General features: G+C 36.4%; 2 pseudogenes; both read right to left on the bottom strand.

Moving 5' to 3' along the window:
* Window positions 1–8,867: 8,867 nt before the first annotated feature.
* Window positions 8,868–9,462, bottom strand: LOC142612102 (thaumatin-like protein; annotated as a pseudogene).
* Window positions 9,463–11,987: 2,525 nt separating this feature from the next.
* Window positions 11,988–13,780, bottom strand: LOC142614128 (protein P21-like; annotated as a pseudogene).
* Between the last annotated feature and the right edge of the window lie 2,213 nt (window positions 13,781–15,993).

Below are 15,993 nucleotides of genomic sequence, written 5' to 3'. Positions count from 1 at the left end.
TGTGTTTTTGAAAGCCAATGTCCAGAGATTATGAAGTCGCTAGTCTGTCGACGCCCAGCCTTGATCGGTAGCGGAAAAACCGCCACAGCCTTTCCTTCGTTTGACCACCCGCCGTGGCGACACTCCCACGCGCGAGGGGCCTCGTTGGAGGGCCCCTCTCGATAATGGTTGTGTGTGTTCGCGCAGAGCTTCGGGTGCCCTCTCTCGCTTGGTGGAGGAAGGTAGGTCTACTTTTGGCATTATGGTAGGAATCTGTGCCAAATTTTAAAGGATTACCAAAGGTGAGTGAAGTCGCCACCAATCATTGGATTTTTCTAAGGTGTGATTGGTCACCTGTTTCTAGTTGATTTTGTTACCAATCCTAGGCTAAGAAAAATGTTATTTTTCCTAATCTAAAGTGGATTGCAAAAAATCTTGATTCTTGAGTCCAGAAGTTTGGTTACGTATGGGGAAGGTGTTAGGCACCCCACAACGCATGTCCAAGGACAGTCCTTTGTTTTGATAAAGCCTAAATTTTCTGAAATTGGCCGTAAAAATGATTTCAGCATTGGATTTTGAGGCTTTGCACTCATGGGGCTTTGAGGTTTGGCTTTTGAATGGGTGTGGTCCCAATCTATACTTTCCTAAGGCATTCGGGTGAAGTACCCGATTTTCACGTCGAAAACTCGGCGACATTTCACCTTGCTTTCGTTGTGGAAATTAGGCATTACTTGCCTTAGGTGACATGTACTGTGACAATCACACCAGAAGGGCCAAACAAGTATATATATACATACATCATGCACAATGCCAGCACATAGAGCAAGAAAGTAAATGCCTACATCCCTAGATCATGGCTCAAAATGTTAGGACATATGTCATTCACTTAATAAGAACATATGTTATTCTTTTATGTAATTGGCTAATCTTTTGACAAAACACATTTTACTTGTAATTTGGTAAATCTAGGATGTTTTTAATACTTCAAGAAACAAGGTTTCAAGATCAAGTGTTAAAACCATGCAAGTCTATCCAAGAAACAAGCTGAGAAGTGCTCTTCGTTAAAGCTCAACAGCTGGCTCGACAACTACATCTATCGAGTTTTAAGAAGCTGTTCTAGGCCCGTGGCTCGACAGTTGCTCAACAGCACCTCGACACCTCTAGCTATCAAGATTTAAGCTGTTTTGATTCTAATCCGTGGATATGTATTTGGGCCTTCTTTTCTCACAATTCTAGACATATAAAATGATCATTTTAAGGGCCGTCAAAGTAAGCACAAGTTGCACAAGCATTGAGCAAAGTCTGTTCAAGCAATTTGTGATCGAAGACAAAGTTTGCCCTAGTTCATCTCTTTGTGAAGAAGTTGTTGTGTCTTTGCACCATAGGGTTTTGTAACCAAGCATCTTCTTGTTCTTCATTATGAGGATGAACTGAAGAACTTTGTAGCCAACATCTTTCTCAAGTTGGTGATTGAAGTTGCGTACTGAGATCTGCGCAATTGATGAGTCACGTACTGGGAGCCGTGCATTGAAAATGAGAGATTGTCACTATAGAACAAGTCCAATTGGGTATTAGGGTAAGAGTTCAACTGTAGGTTGGTAGAAGGTACTGGGATTCCTTTACTTGTAACCGCTTGTTGTGATAATAGTAGATTCTCGAGAATGGTGACCTTAAAATCACCCGTGGGGTTTTTGCCTTGGAGGTTTTCTCCATTCGTAAACAAATCATCGTGTCAAATTTATTTTCCATTGCATTTTAGTTTATTAGTGATATATTTGTGCTACCACGCTCATTGCATGTTAAATTGATTAATTAATTGAACTTGGCTAATTAATTAATTAATCCATCACAAGTGGTCAATACGTTTTTGGCCTATCACAAAATATAAGTGCAGGAATATAAATAGGGGTCGCCATACTTTAGATATGAGAATGAATGGCACACGGCATGATATACCTTATACAAACCATCTAAAAGAGAAAGGGAGGAGGAAGGAAAGGGGGTTTAAAATTGTACATAACCAAAAAGGGATGAACTAGGCTCCCAAACCTATTGAACATAGCCATTTGGCTCAACTCTACATGCTTGAATCCGTGCCCTTTTTGCTTGCGCCTGGGAGGCCGTGCCCTAGCTCCGAGTGTCCTCGCTCCATGTGTGTACATGCAAAGGCAAAGACAAGAAACCAGCAGACAAGCAATGGAAGGGAAAGATGCAACGAGCATATAAGAGAGGCACAAAGCGATAAGCATGATAGACATAGTAAGCATAGCATGTGACGGGAGACATGGCAAGCAAAAATAAGCAGACAAATGAGAAAGCAAGCGGACAAGAAAGCAAACAAGCAAAAAGGCAAACAAAAGGTGGTGTTTGCGAGAGACAAATGTTGGTTTGGATCGAATGTCCATAGCTTCATTGTGTTGAAGTATGGAGCAAGAAAGACTCATGCATAGACATGTAAGCAAGCGTGTAAAGATGCAAAGAAAGCCAACGGGTGGCGCAAACAAGCATGGCAAGTATATCATTGCACGGAGCGAAAAAGTATGCACAAAGCAACCCAGCGTCTGGAGATGCATCCCAAGCGGTTACATCCAAACAAGGCCTTATAGGCGTCAGACGTAGCCACACAACCAAAAACCCGCTAAGGGTGTCAAGCGTGGCAAAGTCTGGAACTAAAGAGGCAAGCATAAAGCATAAAAGCAAGCAAGCATAGACATGTAAAAAAGGATGATCCAAACCCTTTGATATGGGCCAAGGTGCACAGATGAGGACCATGGGGTCGAGATCAAATCTAGACCAATAGGCCAAAACGCAAGAAAGAAAGACAAAACGACAAAAGGGCTACAATAACACATGGCATGAAAAACATGGCCTAGGTCTAGGCACATAAGCGTGGTATGGAGCACATAAGCACATGGAAGATGGCATAAAGCATGTAAAGAACATAAATCCAAGCACACAAGCATGTAAAAGCATAAATCGAGACATATAGGCATAGAAACATGCATGTAAACATGTAGATCCTAGCACATAAACATGGAAGAACGTGAATCCAAGCAAAAGCATGTAAAGACAAGGATCTAACCCTATAGCATGTCAAAATAGGCATAAACACATATAGATCCAAGCAAGGCATAGCCAAAACATCATACAAACATGTGAGCATGTAACCCTAACTTCAACATAAAGCAAACAGATGAACAAGGCACGGAAAAACATGGCATAAAGCATAAACACATAGATCGAGACAACTGGCATGTCAACAAGCATAGAAAGAACATGGATCTAGCCAAACAACACATGGAAAAGATAGATCTAGGCACAACATATAGCACAAAGCATAAAGCACGTAGATCGGGACAAATAACATGTGAACAAGCATAGAAGGACATGGATCTATGCTAAAAACATACTAGAAACAAGATAAAGCAAGAAACATGTCAAAGAAAGCAATAAAACATATTATTCAAGCAAAAAAGAGCAAGAACATGCTAGGAAAAAAATTTAGAAGGTTAGGGGTGCGGATGATAGCTAAAAAGCTACATCCACACCCCTAAACCCCAAATCCAAGATGTAGAATCAAGGAGGAGAAGATTGGGTACAAGAACACTACCTTGTATTGTTGGTGAAGATGCAAAAATCAAGAAGTTTTGATATGTTTTTTCTGTATTTTTTGTATTTGGAAGAGAGAAAAAGAGCTCAAAATTCATTCAGGCAGAGGGGAGGGAGCCTAGAAGTCTTCTTCTTTTGGTCTAAGGGCCGCCTGGGGCTATTTATAATCCCGGGCACATTTTTTCGAGGCAGTGGCCCTTAAAGGGCCACCGACCTCAAAACTCCTCTGATCAAGCTGATCTTGACACCCTTGGATAGATCTTCATTTTTAGTTTCTAAAAAGGTATGAAACTCAAAAATCCAACGGTCAGATCAAAAGTTATGGCTCCAAAAAGTTAGCAAACGCGAATTTCACAATTTTCACAGTTTTCTCGATATCTCAACCCGTTTTAACTCCGATTTCGACCCATGAATATTTGTTGGAATGAGAATTTGACAATATTCACGATGGCGTTGGTTTCAACCTGTTTTAACGGCCAGATCAAAATTAGGGTTTCTAGGGCTCACCAAGGGTCAACTCCAAGTCAAACTTGGTCAAAGTTGCTAAAAGTCTCCAAGAAGCTCGGGTTTGATGTAAGATCATGAAAAGTGTTGTTTTGTAAGGATTTTGACCTTGTTTGACCTTCGATCAAATCCAGGTTGACTAGGGGCATTTTGGCTGAAAGAGGCACTTTGAGTGCTCCGGTGTTCGAACAAGTTGCGCCACGTCATTCTAGATTTTCTCACAGCCCTATGGAGAGAAAATAATATTTTTGGATTTTCCAAGGTTCAGCATGCAAATTGAGGGCGGACAAAATATGGTATCAACAATTGCTCCACCACCTATTATAAATACATAGCTAGTGGTAGACAAAGAATCACCTGATAAGGTGTTCCAACTAGCATCACTATATCATAGTGTGCAATTTTTTTAAAATATCTCATTAATTGAGTCATGGCATTTTAATGCTAAAAATTAGGTTTGCTAGTAAATTTTGCTAGAACTCCTACGGCATAAGCAATAACAGGCCTATCACAATCAGTAGCATATCTAAGACTACCAATAATACTAGCATATTCCTTTTGATTGTAAATATCATTTTCATCTTTAGTAGAAAATAGATGCACATTAGAATCAAAAGGAATACTTGCAGGTTTGCAACCAAAGTAATTATATTTTTTCAAAAAAATTTCTATATAATGAGATTGATCTACAAATATGCCATTTGAAGTTCTAGAAATTTTCATACCAAGAATCACATTAGCTTCTCCTAAATCTTTCATATCAAAGTTATTTTTAAGAAGCATTTTGGCAGCATTTATAATATCCATATTAGGACCAAAAAATAGAAGATCATCAACATTTTAAACAAATTATAGCATGAGCATCATCAAAAGTTTTATAATATATACATTTGTCACTTTCACTTTTTTTAAAACCATTAGAAAGTAAACATTGATCAAATTTCTCATGCTACTGTCTAGATGCTTGTTTTAAACCATATAAAAATTTTAATAATTTACATACCTTGTGCTCATTACCTTGCATTATAAAACCTTCTGGTTGGTCCATGTAGATTTCTTCATCTAAATCTCCATTTAAAAATGTCGTCTTTACATCCATTTGATGTATCGTTAAATTATGAATAGCTGCTATAGCAATCAATAATCTAATAGATGTAACTTTAGTAACAGGAGAAAAAGTATGGAAAAAATCAATATCTTCTTTTTGTTTAGAACGTATAACTACGAGCCTTGCTTTGAATCTTAATAGATCCATCAGGTTTTAATTTTCTTCTAAATACCCATTTACATCTAATTGCTTTACAACCTGGAAGTAAATCTACAAGTTTCCAAGTATTATTAGAGATAATAGAGTCCATCTCATCATTAATGGCTTCATTGATGGCTTCTTTCTAAAAACCTGAATCAGGAGAAGATAAAGCTTCTTCTAAAGAAGTTGGGTCACCTTGTAAATTATACACATAATATTCAGGACAAAAAACCTTTTCAATTCTAGGTCTTTTACTCATCCTAGGCTCAATCTCATATTCATCAACATCTTTTAGCTTAGATGTTTAACATTCAAATATCCAACATTCAAATATTCAAGAAGTAGATGTTGAACATTCAAATTTCTCTTGAGTATTAAAAATAAATATGATATTTTTTATAAAAATATCAAACACCAATGATGGTCAAATGGAATTTGTTTTTATATTCTTCAATTATAGTACATAATTTAGAGCAAATGTCAAAAGGCAATTTTTTTTTATAACTTATTAAGGTGATAAGTTATGATTAGTATAGTATGTATTAAAATCTAAATATGTATGCATCAATCATAAATATGTGTGAAATAATAGATGTGAACAAAATGTGAAAGAATATTTAACCTTATATTTAACGCAAGCAAAGTTTGACAACAATAGGTGAAAGCAACTATAATACGTATATTTAGAAAGCTGCTGGTTAAGTCTATATGATACGTATATTTAGAAAGATGCTGGTTAAGTCTATATAGGTTAAATAAGCAAAAATAAAATGAGATTAAATTCAATCAGGAGTTGGCGTAAAAGGTGTGTTTTACACCAGCCAATCCTGACTCGACACGTCAACAAAATAATAAAAAATCATTTTCTCTTTCTCTCTCCTCTTCATGTTTGTTTGGCTAGCTTATTTTTTTGCCAACTTATTTTACTATTTAGCTTATTTTACTAACATTTACCTTTATCTACATTACTTTCAGCAAAAAAATTTCAGTTTCATTAAAGTAAGCAGATCTCAAACAAACTCTTCCTATCTCCCTCACTTTTCCAAAAATGTTGAAGGCTTGAACCTGTTGGATAAAAACTGCTTTTGTATCTCATACAAAACATATAGCAAAAGCAACAAATAAGGATCTATTTCATTCATGATTGATAACATGCACTATGTAAATTTCAGAATTTAAGAACAAGATAGCGTACCTTGGTGTGGAGAAATCCAAAACAAAGATTAGAAGCACTTGGGAACACTTTTAATCTTCACTCCAATTTCACTTTACGCCCAAGATGTGTGGTCTCTCAATCAATTTTCAAAGGGAGAATGAAAGTGTGTTTTACTCTCACATACACACCATTTCTTATATCTTAAATAAAAATTCTGTATGTTTCTCCCTTTATAACTAACTGATTATCTAATTGGGCTGACCTATTGGGCCTTTCCAATTGGGTTTTAGTGTGTGGCTTGGAGTAGGACCAAAAGGGACCAATAAGACACTAGCTCCAATGGGCCTTGGGCTTTTCCGTCAAATCTTGACAAGTCCAAAGTTACCATTAATTATATTTAATACCACTATATAAATATAATTGCACTCTAGGCCTTATTAATAAATTATATCCCAAGACTTTATTATACATGCAACCCCTTCATTAAAATATTCGTAGTAATACAAAGTCATATATAAAGATTGCCACTTTGAAGATTACTACATCTTAATCCTTAAGTACCCGGTTTAATCCTTTATATTATTCATCATATATTTATGAAATCCAATTTTATAAATATATACTTTAGTAACTCCTTACTAAAGTGGTTGGGCCCAATCTCTGAATAACTAAGCCCATTAAACTTATCTCAAGGGAATATTTTGTATCTCCGTTAAGAGACTATGAATTCCATCTTGAGAATATATATTACATCAACACTAAATGTGGCTGCCCAACATAATGAGGTTTTGACCGTAACTAATAGATCTCACTCCTGATATATCAAAGCAACCTACATCTCATGATCAGGTCCATTATTCTCTCAGGATTTAGAGTTGATGTAAATAGAAGTCGTGAGATTTATTATTCATTTGACAGTCGTTAGGAGAATAATAAATCTCACAGAGGTCCAGTTCAATATGTCTTAACTCTTAAAACATATCAACATACCAACTAGAAGTCTCCACTTCCATGATCAAGACAAATCATCTTAGTTGATATATTATAGTCTTCGCAGATGAAACGTCCATTTTCATCATCGACTACGAACTACATTTTGAGTTTACAAGAAACTTGTGATTTACATCTTCTGTGACTAAATCACATAAATCACATACAATGCATCTCATGAACTATGATAATGTCACATTAGTTCATTTATAAATAATCTCATATAATTAAACAATTTAATTATTTATGACATGCCAATAAATTGGATTTTAGGGCATAAACTCCAACAGAACCAACGTTAAAGGAGCCACAATATCTTCTTCTTCTTCTTTCATATCTCCCTCTCTTCTGCAAAATCCTCTGAAAGAGTTGCAAATTTTACAAAGAAATCCCAACAAATGGGCTGTTCATGCACCCAAACCAACCATCAATGGAACTCACAACAAAATATAGTGAGAAACCTATGCCACAAACTCAAATCCACCCAAAAAAAAAAAAAAGAATCGACCCAACAGTTCAACTAGCAATTTTACTTCAATCTTGCAATACCCAAGCCACAAAGAACAACATAGTCAATAATATTACTAAAAATAGACTCAAAACCACAATATAAAGCAATTTCACTTCACAGGCCTTGCAACGAAAAACCTTCAAATGCATACTTGAATAATGATAAATAAATAAAAAAAGTAATTAAAAAAAAAAAACAGAAGAAAAAAGTGACTTGTGAATCTTGAATTTAAGAAGAAAAAAAACAGGGACCTAAGGAAAAAGATGAAGAAGAAAGGTGTTGTGATCAGAGGTGTGAGAGATGAACTAAGGGGTAAAGAGAGAAAAGGGAAGAGTGAGATGAGCTTTTGTCATGAGAGAAAGAGAAAAGCACCGTGACTTAATTAGCTAATGTGTCAGATCAGGATTGGCTGGCGTAAAACACACCTTTTACGCCAACTCCTGGCCCAATTTAATCTCAAATAAAATAAAAAAATCTATATAGGTTAGCTCCTTTGTAAGGTGTACGTGTGTCCACAACACAAGTTTCAAGTTCATTTATTACCTCCTATTCACAATAGTTACGTTATGTATCGTCAACCAAAGAATCAATCAAAAAATAGCACAAACATAGAGAGTTGCAACTTGCAAACACATGGTAGTAAATCAAATAAGGCACTACTAGGTTAAGCTGCAAAATAATTTCTTCATTTACCAAAAGAAAAAAAGTACTACTGGTTGATAGTTCTATGCCTCTTACCAAAAGAATGAACTTCTTCAAGGGTAGATATCAATAACCTTATAGCAACCTATAATATAGTGTGCACAATACTACATGTGCTCATAAGCCCTCAAGATTTTATTACATACTAGCTACTAGTGATGTGCCTGTTATGCTAAAAGGCAAAACACAACCTCATAGTTAGTTCCACTATTGCATGTAAATGTGCTCGTTGCATCATCCATAGGGTAACTGTAAGCATCTAGGCACAGATTCTTAAAAACGGTACAAGGGTAGTTACAGTACTTTCTAGGAGTTTTCAATTTAGTTAGGCACTACCCATTAATATCAGTTGTATGTCTTATTCCTCAGGTGCACCCATTAGAGGTTGGGCTAAAATCAATAGGAACATTAAACCCATCAACAAGAGAGATGTCATAGAAATCCATGTGATGAGATTGGCGTAGTGAGTATTCGGCAAGGGTGTTTAGGGGTGCACCACAGGTTTGGCATTGAAGAAGCCCTCCACAATCACTGGTTTGACAACTGCCACGCCCAAACGCATTAAAACCACACCCAGTTCAGGCCCAAATGCGACAACCACCCATTTCTTGAGTTAGGCCTAAATTCGAGGGTCTAGGTTCCACCAAGGTAAATCTGCCTGCCACCACCAGGCACAGCTTCGGCCCAAATTGTGTTGTTGCAATTGTTTTTTATATCAAATCTAACTACAAGGGCTAATAAGGCAATGAAAATCGTTATCATTTGTAACGATTTTACTCTTCACCTTCGTAACAATTTCATTTTTGAAATAATTACTGTTATGACGATTTTATTCTTGTGTTTAAAATTTACTGTTGTGATGATTTTACTCTTGTGTTTAGAATTTACTGTTGTGACGATTTTAGTCTTGTATTAAGAATTTATCATCCTAATGATTTTACTCTTTTACATTATCAAAAATAATGGAAGCATAAACTAAGAAAAGATAATACTTTCACTTGAGGAAGTTTTATTTGCTCAAAGGAATTTTGTCCTCTTATTTTTTTAGTTATCAGGGAATTACAAGGAAATAAAGTAATGCTAATAACACTTATATTGATAATACCTTTTGAGATGTTTAACATTCCATGGATGAGGCAATTTGCTTCCATCCAATGCCTTTAAGTTGATGAAACCAAAAAATGGTCGTCAATTGAATTCCTTGTCCATTTCTTCTTCTTCCTTTCATTTACTAACTATTTATTTCGCCGTCAATGTATCTTTTCCATTCATGTACTTTTGTGCTTTGAACATAAGATCTGTCATCGTGGTTGGTGGACTCTTTGCCATTGCAAAAATTAAGTTTCTGATGTTAGCCCTGCTTGGAAAACAATTAGCAAGACTTGATCATCTACCTCATACACTTCTAAGATTTCTCTGTTGAAACATTTCACAAAAGCTCAAGATTTCCCCCTCTTACTGTTTTGTCATCAGTAAGTAAGCAGTTGGTTTTTGTTTATTTGTCCTCCAATGAATTGTCATACAAATGAATCACTTAATTGTTCAAAGCTTGCAATTGACGAGGGTGCCAACTTGCTAAAACAAACTTGAGCTACTACTTTAAGTGTGATTGGGAAAGATCTGCGCACACATTACCGTATCGGGAGTTTGTTGGAGATTCAACAACATCTTGAAGGATTCTATATAATCAGGAGGATCCTTCAAACCATCATATGTCTCCAATTGAGGAAGTCAGAACTTTGGAGGTAGTGGACATTCCTAAACACTGGTGGTGAGAGGTGAATTAATCATTTTTATCATCCCATCTAAGTTAATGGATGTCTTTCCCTTCATAGCACTCTTCATTTCATTCATTTCTTTTCTCATGTTCTTTAACAACTCATCATCATTCTGATTGGATTGCTACGAATGCTCGAAACTTCCTCCTTTGTAACTGTTTTTCAGACTATGAACTTCTTCTTTGTTGTTCCTCCGATTACGTCGTCTTAGTGGAGTGTTACCATTTTTTGGGCACATTAGCTAAATCAACTCTTAATTCCGTCTGACCAACTCTTCTACACTAGCGATGAGAGTTTGAATTTGTTGAGACATCTAAATTGGATCAAGCTAGGTTGACGTATTCTAGTCCATTAGTGGTGAGGAATTTAGATGGATTCATGATGGCTTGTAAGTCAAATTATGTCGTTCCCTACATACAGTGCCAAACTGATGAAACAAAAAATGGTCATCAATTGAATTTCTCATCCAAGTCAAATGGAAGAGTAATGACCTTCTGCAAAAGAATGTAACTAGGAAGAAACAACACCAAGGTGGTGCTTGGCAAGGACCCTCCAATGCTTCAGTTAGATAGTTGACAAAGCTTCAAAATACTGCAAGAATCTAGTATGATTGTGAGTGTATACCTTTACTCTTGGTGGGAGATGGTTTTATATTGCCAAGCTTCCAAGGTTTAATTTGTTTCATTTCTAAAGTTTAGGATTTTTAATTTAGACTATCCCGAAATTATAGGGTTTAAATTGAAATTTACCCAACAAAATAACTACAATACCATAAAAAATATGAGTTGGTTGATGAGTCTAATTACTCCAATACTTTTGGATGGTCAAGAGGCTTGTAACTCAATTAGTTGGCACTTTTTGTTGTTTTCAATTAAGACATCTAAAAGTTTTTACCACAAATTATTATGGATGTCTCTTATGAAGGCTAATCACTTCATGAATCGCAACTCAAAATTTTCCTCACTATATGGGCTTCACAAACACAAACTTTACTTCATGGTGTGGGCTTTTCTCTCACTTCACATATTGCTATTGGGCTTACAGCCCTACTTTCTCTTATTTCAAGATTCAGGCTCACAACCCATATTTTTTCTCTTTCTCTATCCATGAAATAGTTTCCCTCAATTACAGTCCATATTTACACAAATTGAGCTTTGGGAAAATGTTCAAGTTCAATTTATTTAGCAAGTACCATGAGTTATTGGGTAATGAGTCCGCCAAGCCCAGCAATTTTTAATTTTATTTATTTATTGTAGTGTTTAATTTATTACTTTTCAAAACTTTAATTCAATTAGTTACTTTTTGAAATTATAAGGTTTAATTTGTACTCTTAAATTAGAAGGTTTAATGAAATTTTATCATAAAATTTGAATTTTTTTTTATTTTTTTTTTATGAACGTTAATTAATGTCATAGAAATCTTGATTTTATGGGGCACAAGCTTTCATAGATATATTGTAACAACTTACAATGTCAAAGTGAATACATATATATTAGAGCATTTGCGCCACACTATAATTAGGCATATGCTCACAAAGCTTAAGAGCTTTGATTACACCCCTTCTTTGTATACAAGCTAGCTACTAGCTGTATGCCTCAAACTAGAGGGAACCAAGAGGGCAGAACACTACGTTATATTTATTCCCACTAGGGCACGTATATGTGCTTAGTTTATCATCCAGAGGAAAACTGTAAGCACCCGGGCACCCACCCTTGAGAAACATGGAATAATTTGTAGCTTTGCAGTCTGCAGGACCGGCATTGCAACAATATTCCTTGGTCTTGAATACAGTACAAGGGTTGTTACACCAGCCCGGAGCTTTCAACTCAGTTGGGCAATTCCCATTGAGACGTAGGGTTGAAAACCATAGGCACATTAAACCCATTAACAAGAGAGATGTCATAGAAATCCAAATTTTCAAATAGGCCTAATGTAAATTCGGCAAGGGTGTGTGGGGCTGCACCATATCCACTGCCTTGGCTTTGAATAAGCCCACCACAGTCACCAGTTTGACATGTACCAACCCCGGATCCATTGAAACTACACTCAGTTCGGGACTAAATGCGACCATTACCCCTTGCTGAGTTAGGCCTAACTTCGAGGCTCCAGGTTCCACCTGGGTTAATCTGCCCACCACCACCAGGCACAGCTGCAGCCCAAATTGTGATGTTGCAATTGTTTTTAATATCAAATCTGGCTGCATGGGCTAATAAGGCAATGAAAGTAAGAGTATTGACAAAGCAGCAGAAGGAAATGGACAGATTTTTGAAGGGCTTCATTTTGGAAAGTGAGAGAGATAGGATAGCAGATAGGCCTTGGAGTTGGCTATGGGATATGTTACGCAGGGAGAGACCTTCCGAGTTAGTGCCTTCTAAGCTTCTTTGTTCAAAAATTTGGCTGTGTTTTTTTATATATATATATTGCATTGCATGTGGCTAATTGGCTTGAGTTGAAGACTAGTCGACAAACGAGTCCACGCGGCGGATGCCACGTTAAAAGTCAAAACCCAGCCAGTCCGTTGAGAAAAGGGGTTGTTGGTTTCTTTTTTGTGGGTTCAAGTGAGAATCACATATTTATTTTATGGTGCTTCCACAAGATTAACCTACTCATCAACCACAGAGGGAATATTGGTGGTGGAGGTGGAGGTATTTCCATGATGTCATTGGAAGATGAAGAGGATGTGAAATTGGGAAAAAGGGTGACAAAGACGGTTCCTGCATTAAGTGGCTGGGTTTTTCCACAAAGGGTTTGGGTTTTTTAATCTTCCTTCTTTTTATTAATCTACCTATCTAGAAAAAAATATGTTCATTTCAATAAATATATATATTAAATATCTATAAAATTATTATAATATATGAACGATGGTAGTTTGATAGTTACAAGGAGAGAGATTTGATTTGAATCCAGATATAAAAAGAGAGCATGCAATATACCTCTGAAGTAGATTTTCAGAATAATTTCCAAAGTTCAACAGTCAGAGAGAGAAAACATACCAAAAATTTTCAAACATCTTCTCCACTCAATTAAAAATAAAAATCAACATATTCGGAGAAAATCGGTACTGATCAGGCCCTCAGCTGCTCTGCCATGACCGTCTCTTGGATTCACAAAACAGCCAACTTCATCAACTTCACTTCTCCACCTTCAACATCAACCTCAACCTCAGCCTCAACCTCAAACAATCAAATCCAAAAAGAAAAAACCTAAAACCTCTCTGCAAATTAAGCGTGAATTATGTGAGGTTGGAAATTGGGTTGAGCTAGAGCCCGAGTAGATTGAGAGACTCGGAGGTCAAGGATATCATAAAGTTAGATACATTGTCACTTTATAATTAAGCACCAAAAAAAGATTATTATTCTTGTTTTACTCAAAACAATGGATCGGAATTTTTAAAGCCCCTTCTTATTGGGTTCAGCCCAATTGGGTCACTTGTTAGTGAAAGAAGAACTTGTTCAATTTTAACTAAACCCACCACTGTGTAGCACCACTAAATAGCACCATCTCTTATCAAGCCCAAAGCTCTGGATTGACTAAAGGAATCCCTTTTTTTTTTTGAGAAGAAGGCTGAAAATTCCAGGAGTCCCATAATTTCGTAATGGAGTCTACTTGCTTTCAAAACATAATCCCAACCCGAATTTGGAATAAAGTCCAAACTAAATTTATTTTCTCTTGTCTAAATAAGCTAACGTTCAGCATGCTCTTCTAAATTTCATTATCCTTCCTCATGTCACTTATTTTATCTCATGTATTGTCATGTAATATAATTTAAGCCACCAAATAAAATTTACTACTTTTTGGAGTTGTTTTGTTGAGAACCCAATTAGGGTTAGGCTTAGTGTTCATCAAGTTGGTTTTTGAATGGAAATCCCAAGGTTTCATGTAGAGGAGGTGGGACCTATTGCTCGGGAGGATGTTGAACCCGAACTGTCCCCTATGGGGAGAGCCAAAAGTACTTTCTCAACTAAGTAATAATAAGACTATAACTTTTGTCACAATTTGCCACATGGTAAATTGTGAGTGGTAGAGTTGTGACCCACCACTTTTACTCAACCTGCATTTACAGCTTCCCATGTGAGCAAGTTATGACAAAAGTTGTAGTCTTAGCATTTTTCATAAGTCATGTGGTCATTAAACTATAAGTACTGCTAGGGACACAGCCTACGTGGAGAGTTGTAGTGGTAGAGATGTAATGGTAACACACCTCTACCACTCACAACCACCACATGGGCGAGTTGTGGCACAAATTGTGTCATTTTTTGTGTCTCTATTATTACTCTTAGAGTATTAACATTGAGTTTTGTAAAGGTATATCTAAGATATGTCGCTTTGACTTAGTATCAACTCAATAAAGTTGTCTTTGGTAGTCTAAAATACAATTCATTAAAGTATGCATGGTGAGCTTAAGAATCATATTTAGAGGCATCATGGATGAAGAATTCTGAATATGTGGCAATGAACTAAAGAGTAATGCTAAGACCACAACTTTTGTCATAACTTGTTCACGTGGCAAGTCGTGAGTAGTGGAGTTGTGGATCCATCACTATTACTCCTCACAACTTGCCACATGAGTAAGTTGTAGCAAAAGTTGCGATCCTAACAATTTTTTAAACCAAGTTAACCATTTTTGACAAGCATGGTGTCGAAGTGGCACCTCAAGAAGAGAGATAATAACATAAAACCCTAGCCTTGGCAAGTTAGTAGCTTGGCATCAGGATCGAGGCAACTCGGCCATTCATGAAAGAGACAAACTCAAATAAGTCAGTTTTCACTCTAACAAGTAAGCAAAGAAGGCTTATGAGTTCTCCCTATAGAAAAGCATTTAAACCCTAATTGGTAATCAAAATTTTCAAGACAAAACCACTACTCTAACAGGATAGTATCACCACCGCACACCCTTGGTGCGATGGTCAATCCACAAGTATAAGTGTTTGTGGGTGTGGGGGGCAAGGGCCGAGGTTCAAGTCTTCAAAAGGGAGTTTCACACACATATACACTTAGATTAAACTAAAGTAGAATTTCTATCTTGCATATATATATATATATATATATATATATAAGTTAGAGGACACGCCAAGATTCAAATTTCAAACCTCATAATGGAATCACAGAGTGAATCTCTCATGTGATGAGAATGAATGAAAAGCGATCTACAAGGAAAGGTATAAGCAATCTTTAGCCACACCCAAAAAAATATACTTATTTTCAAAACTTCTAGGAAACCCTATTAACGTAAGTATCAAAGAAACCCTTGCCAAAAAATGCATGACTACTCTTTAGATGTTTTCCTCTTTCTTTATTAGTGCTCATGGACTAAGGTCAACCTAGTGATCAACTACATCATCATTTGGTGTCTTTTTTGGGAAATGGTTGTAAGTTTTCTTTAGACTAAAGATCGTGGCAGAATCATGTCTTGTTTTAGAGTACACCCAAGCATGGTGCTTCCCAACAATGATTTGGCCAAGAAGACAAAGAGTGAGATATGAGATCAATTTGAAGACACCGTACACATACCCTA

This window comes from Castanea sativa, chromosome 10 (genome assembly GCF_040712315.1).
Source record: "Castanea sativa cultivar Marrone di Chiusa Pesio chromosome 10, ASM4071231v1".
Taxonomy (NCBI): domain Eukaryota; kingdom Viridiplantae; phylum Streptophyta; class Magnoliopsida; order Fagales; family Fagaceae; genus Castanea; species Castanea sativa.
Note: the sequence above shows the minus strand (reverse complement) of the source record. Positions and strands in the feature narration are given on the sequence as shown.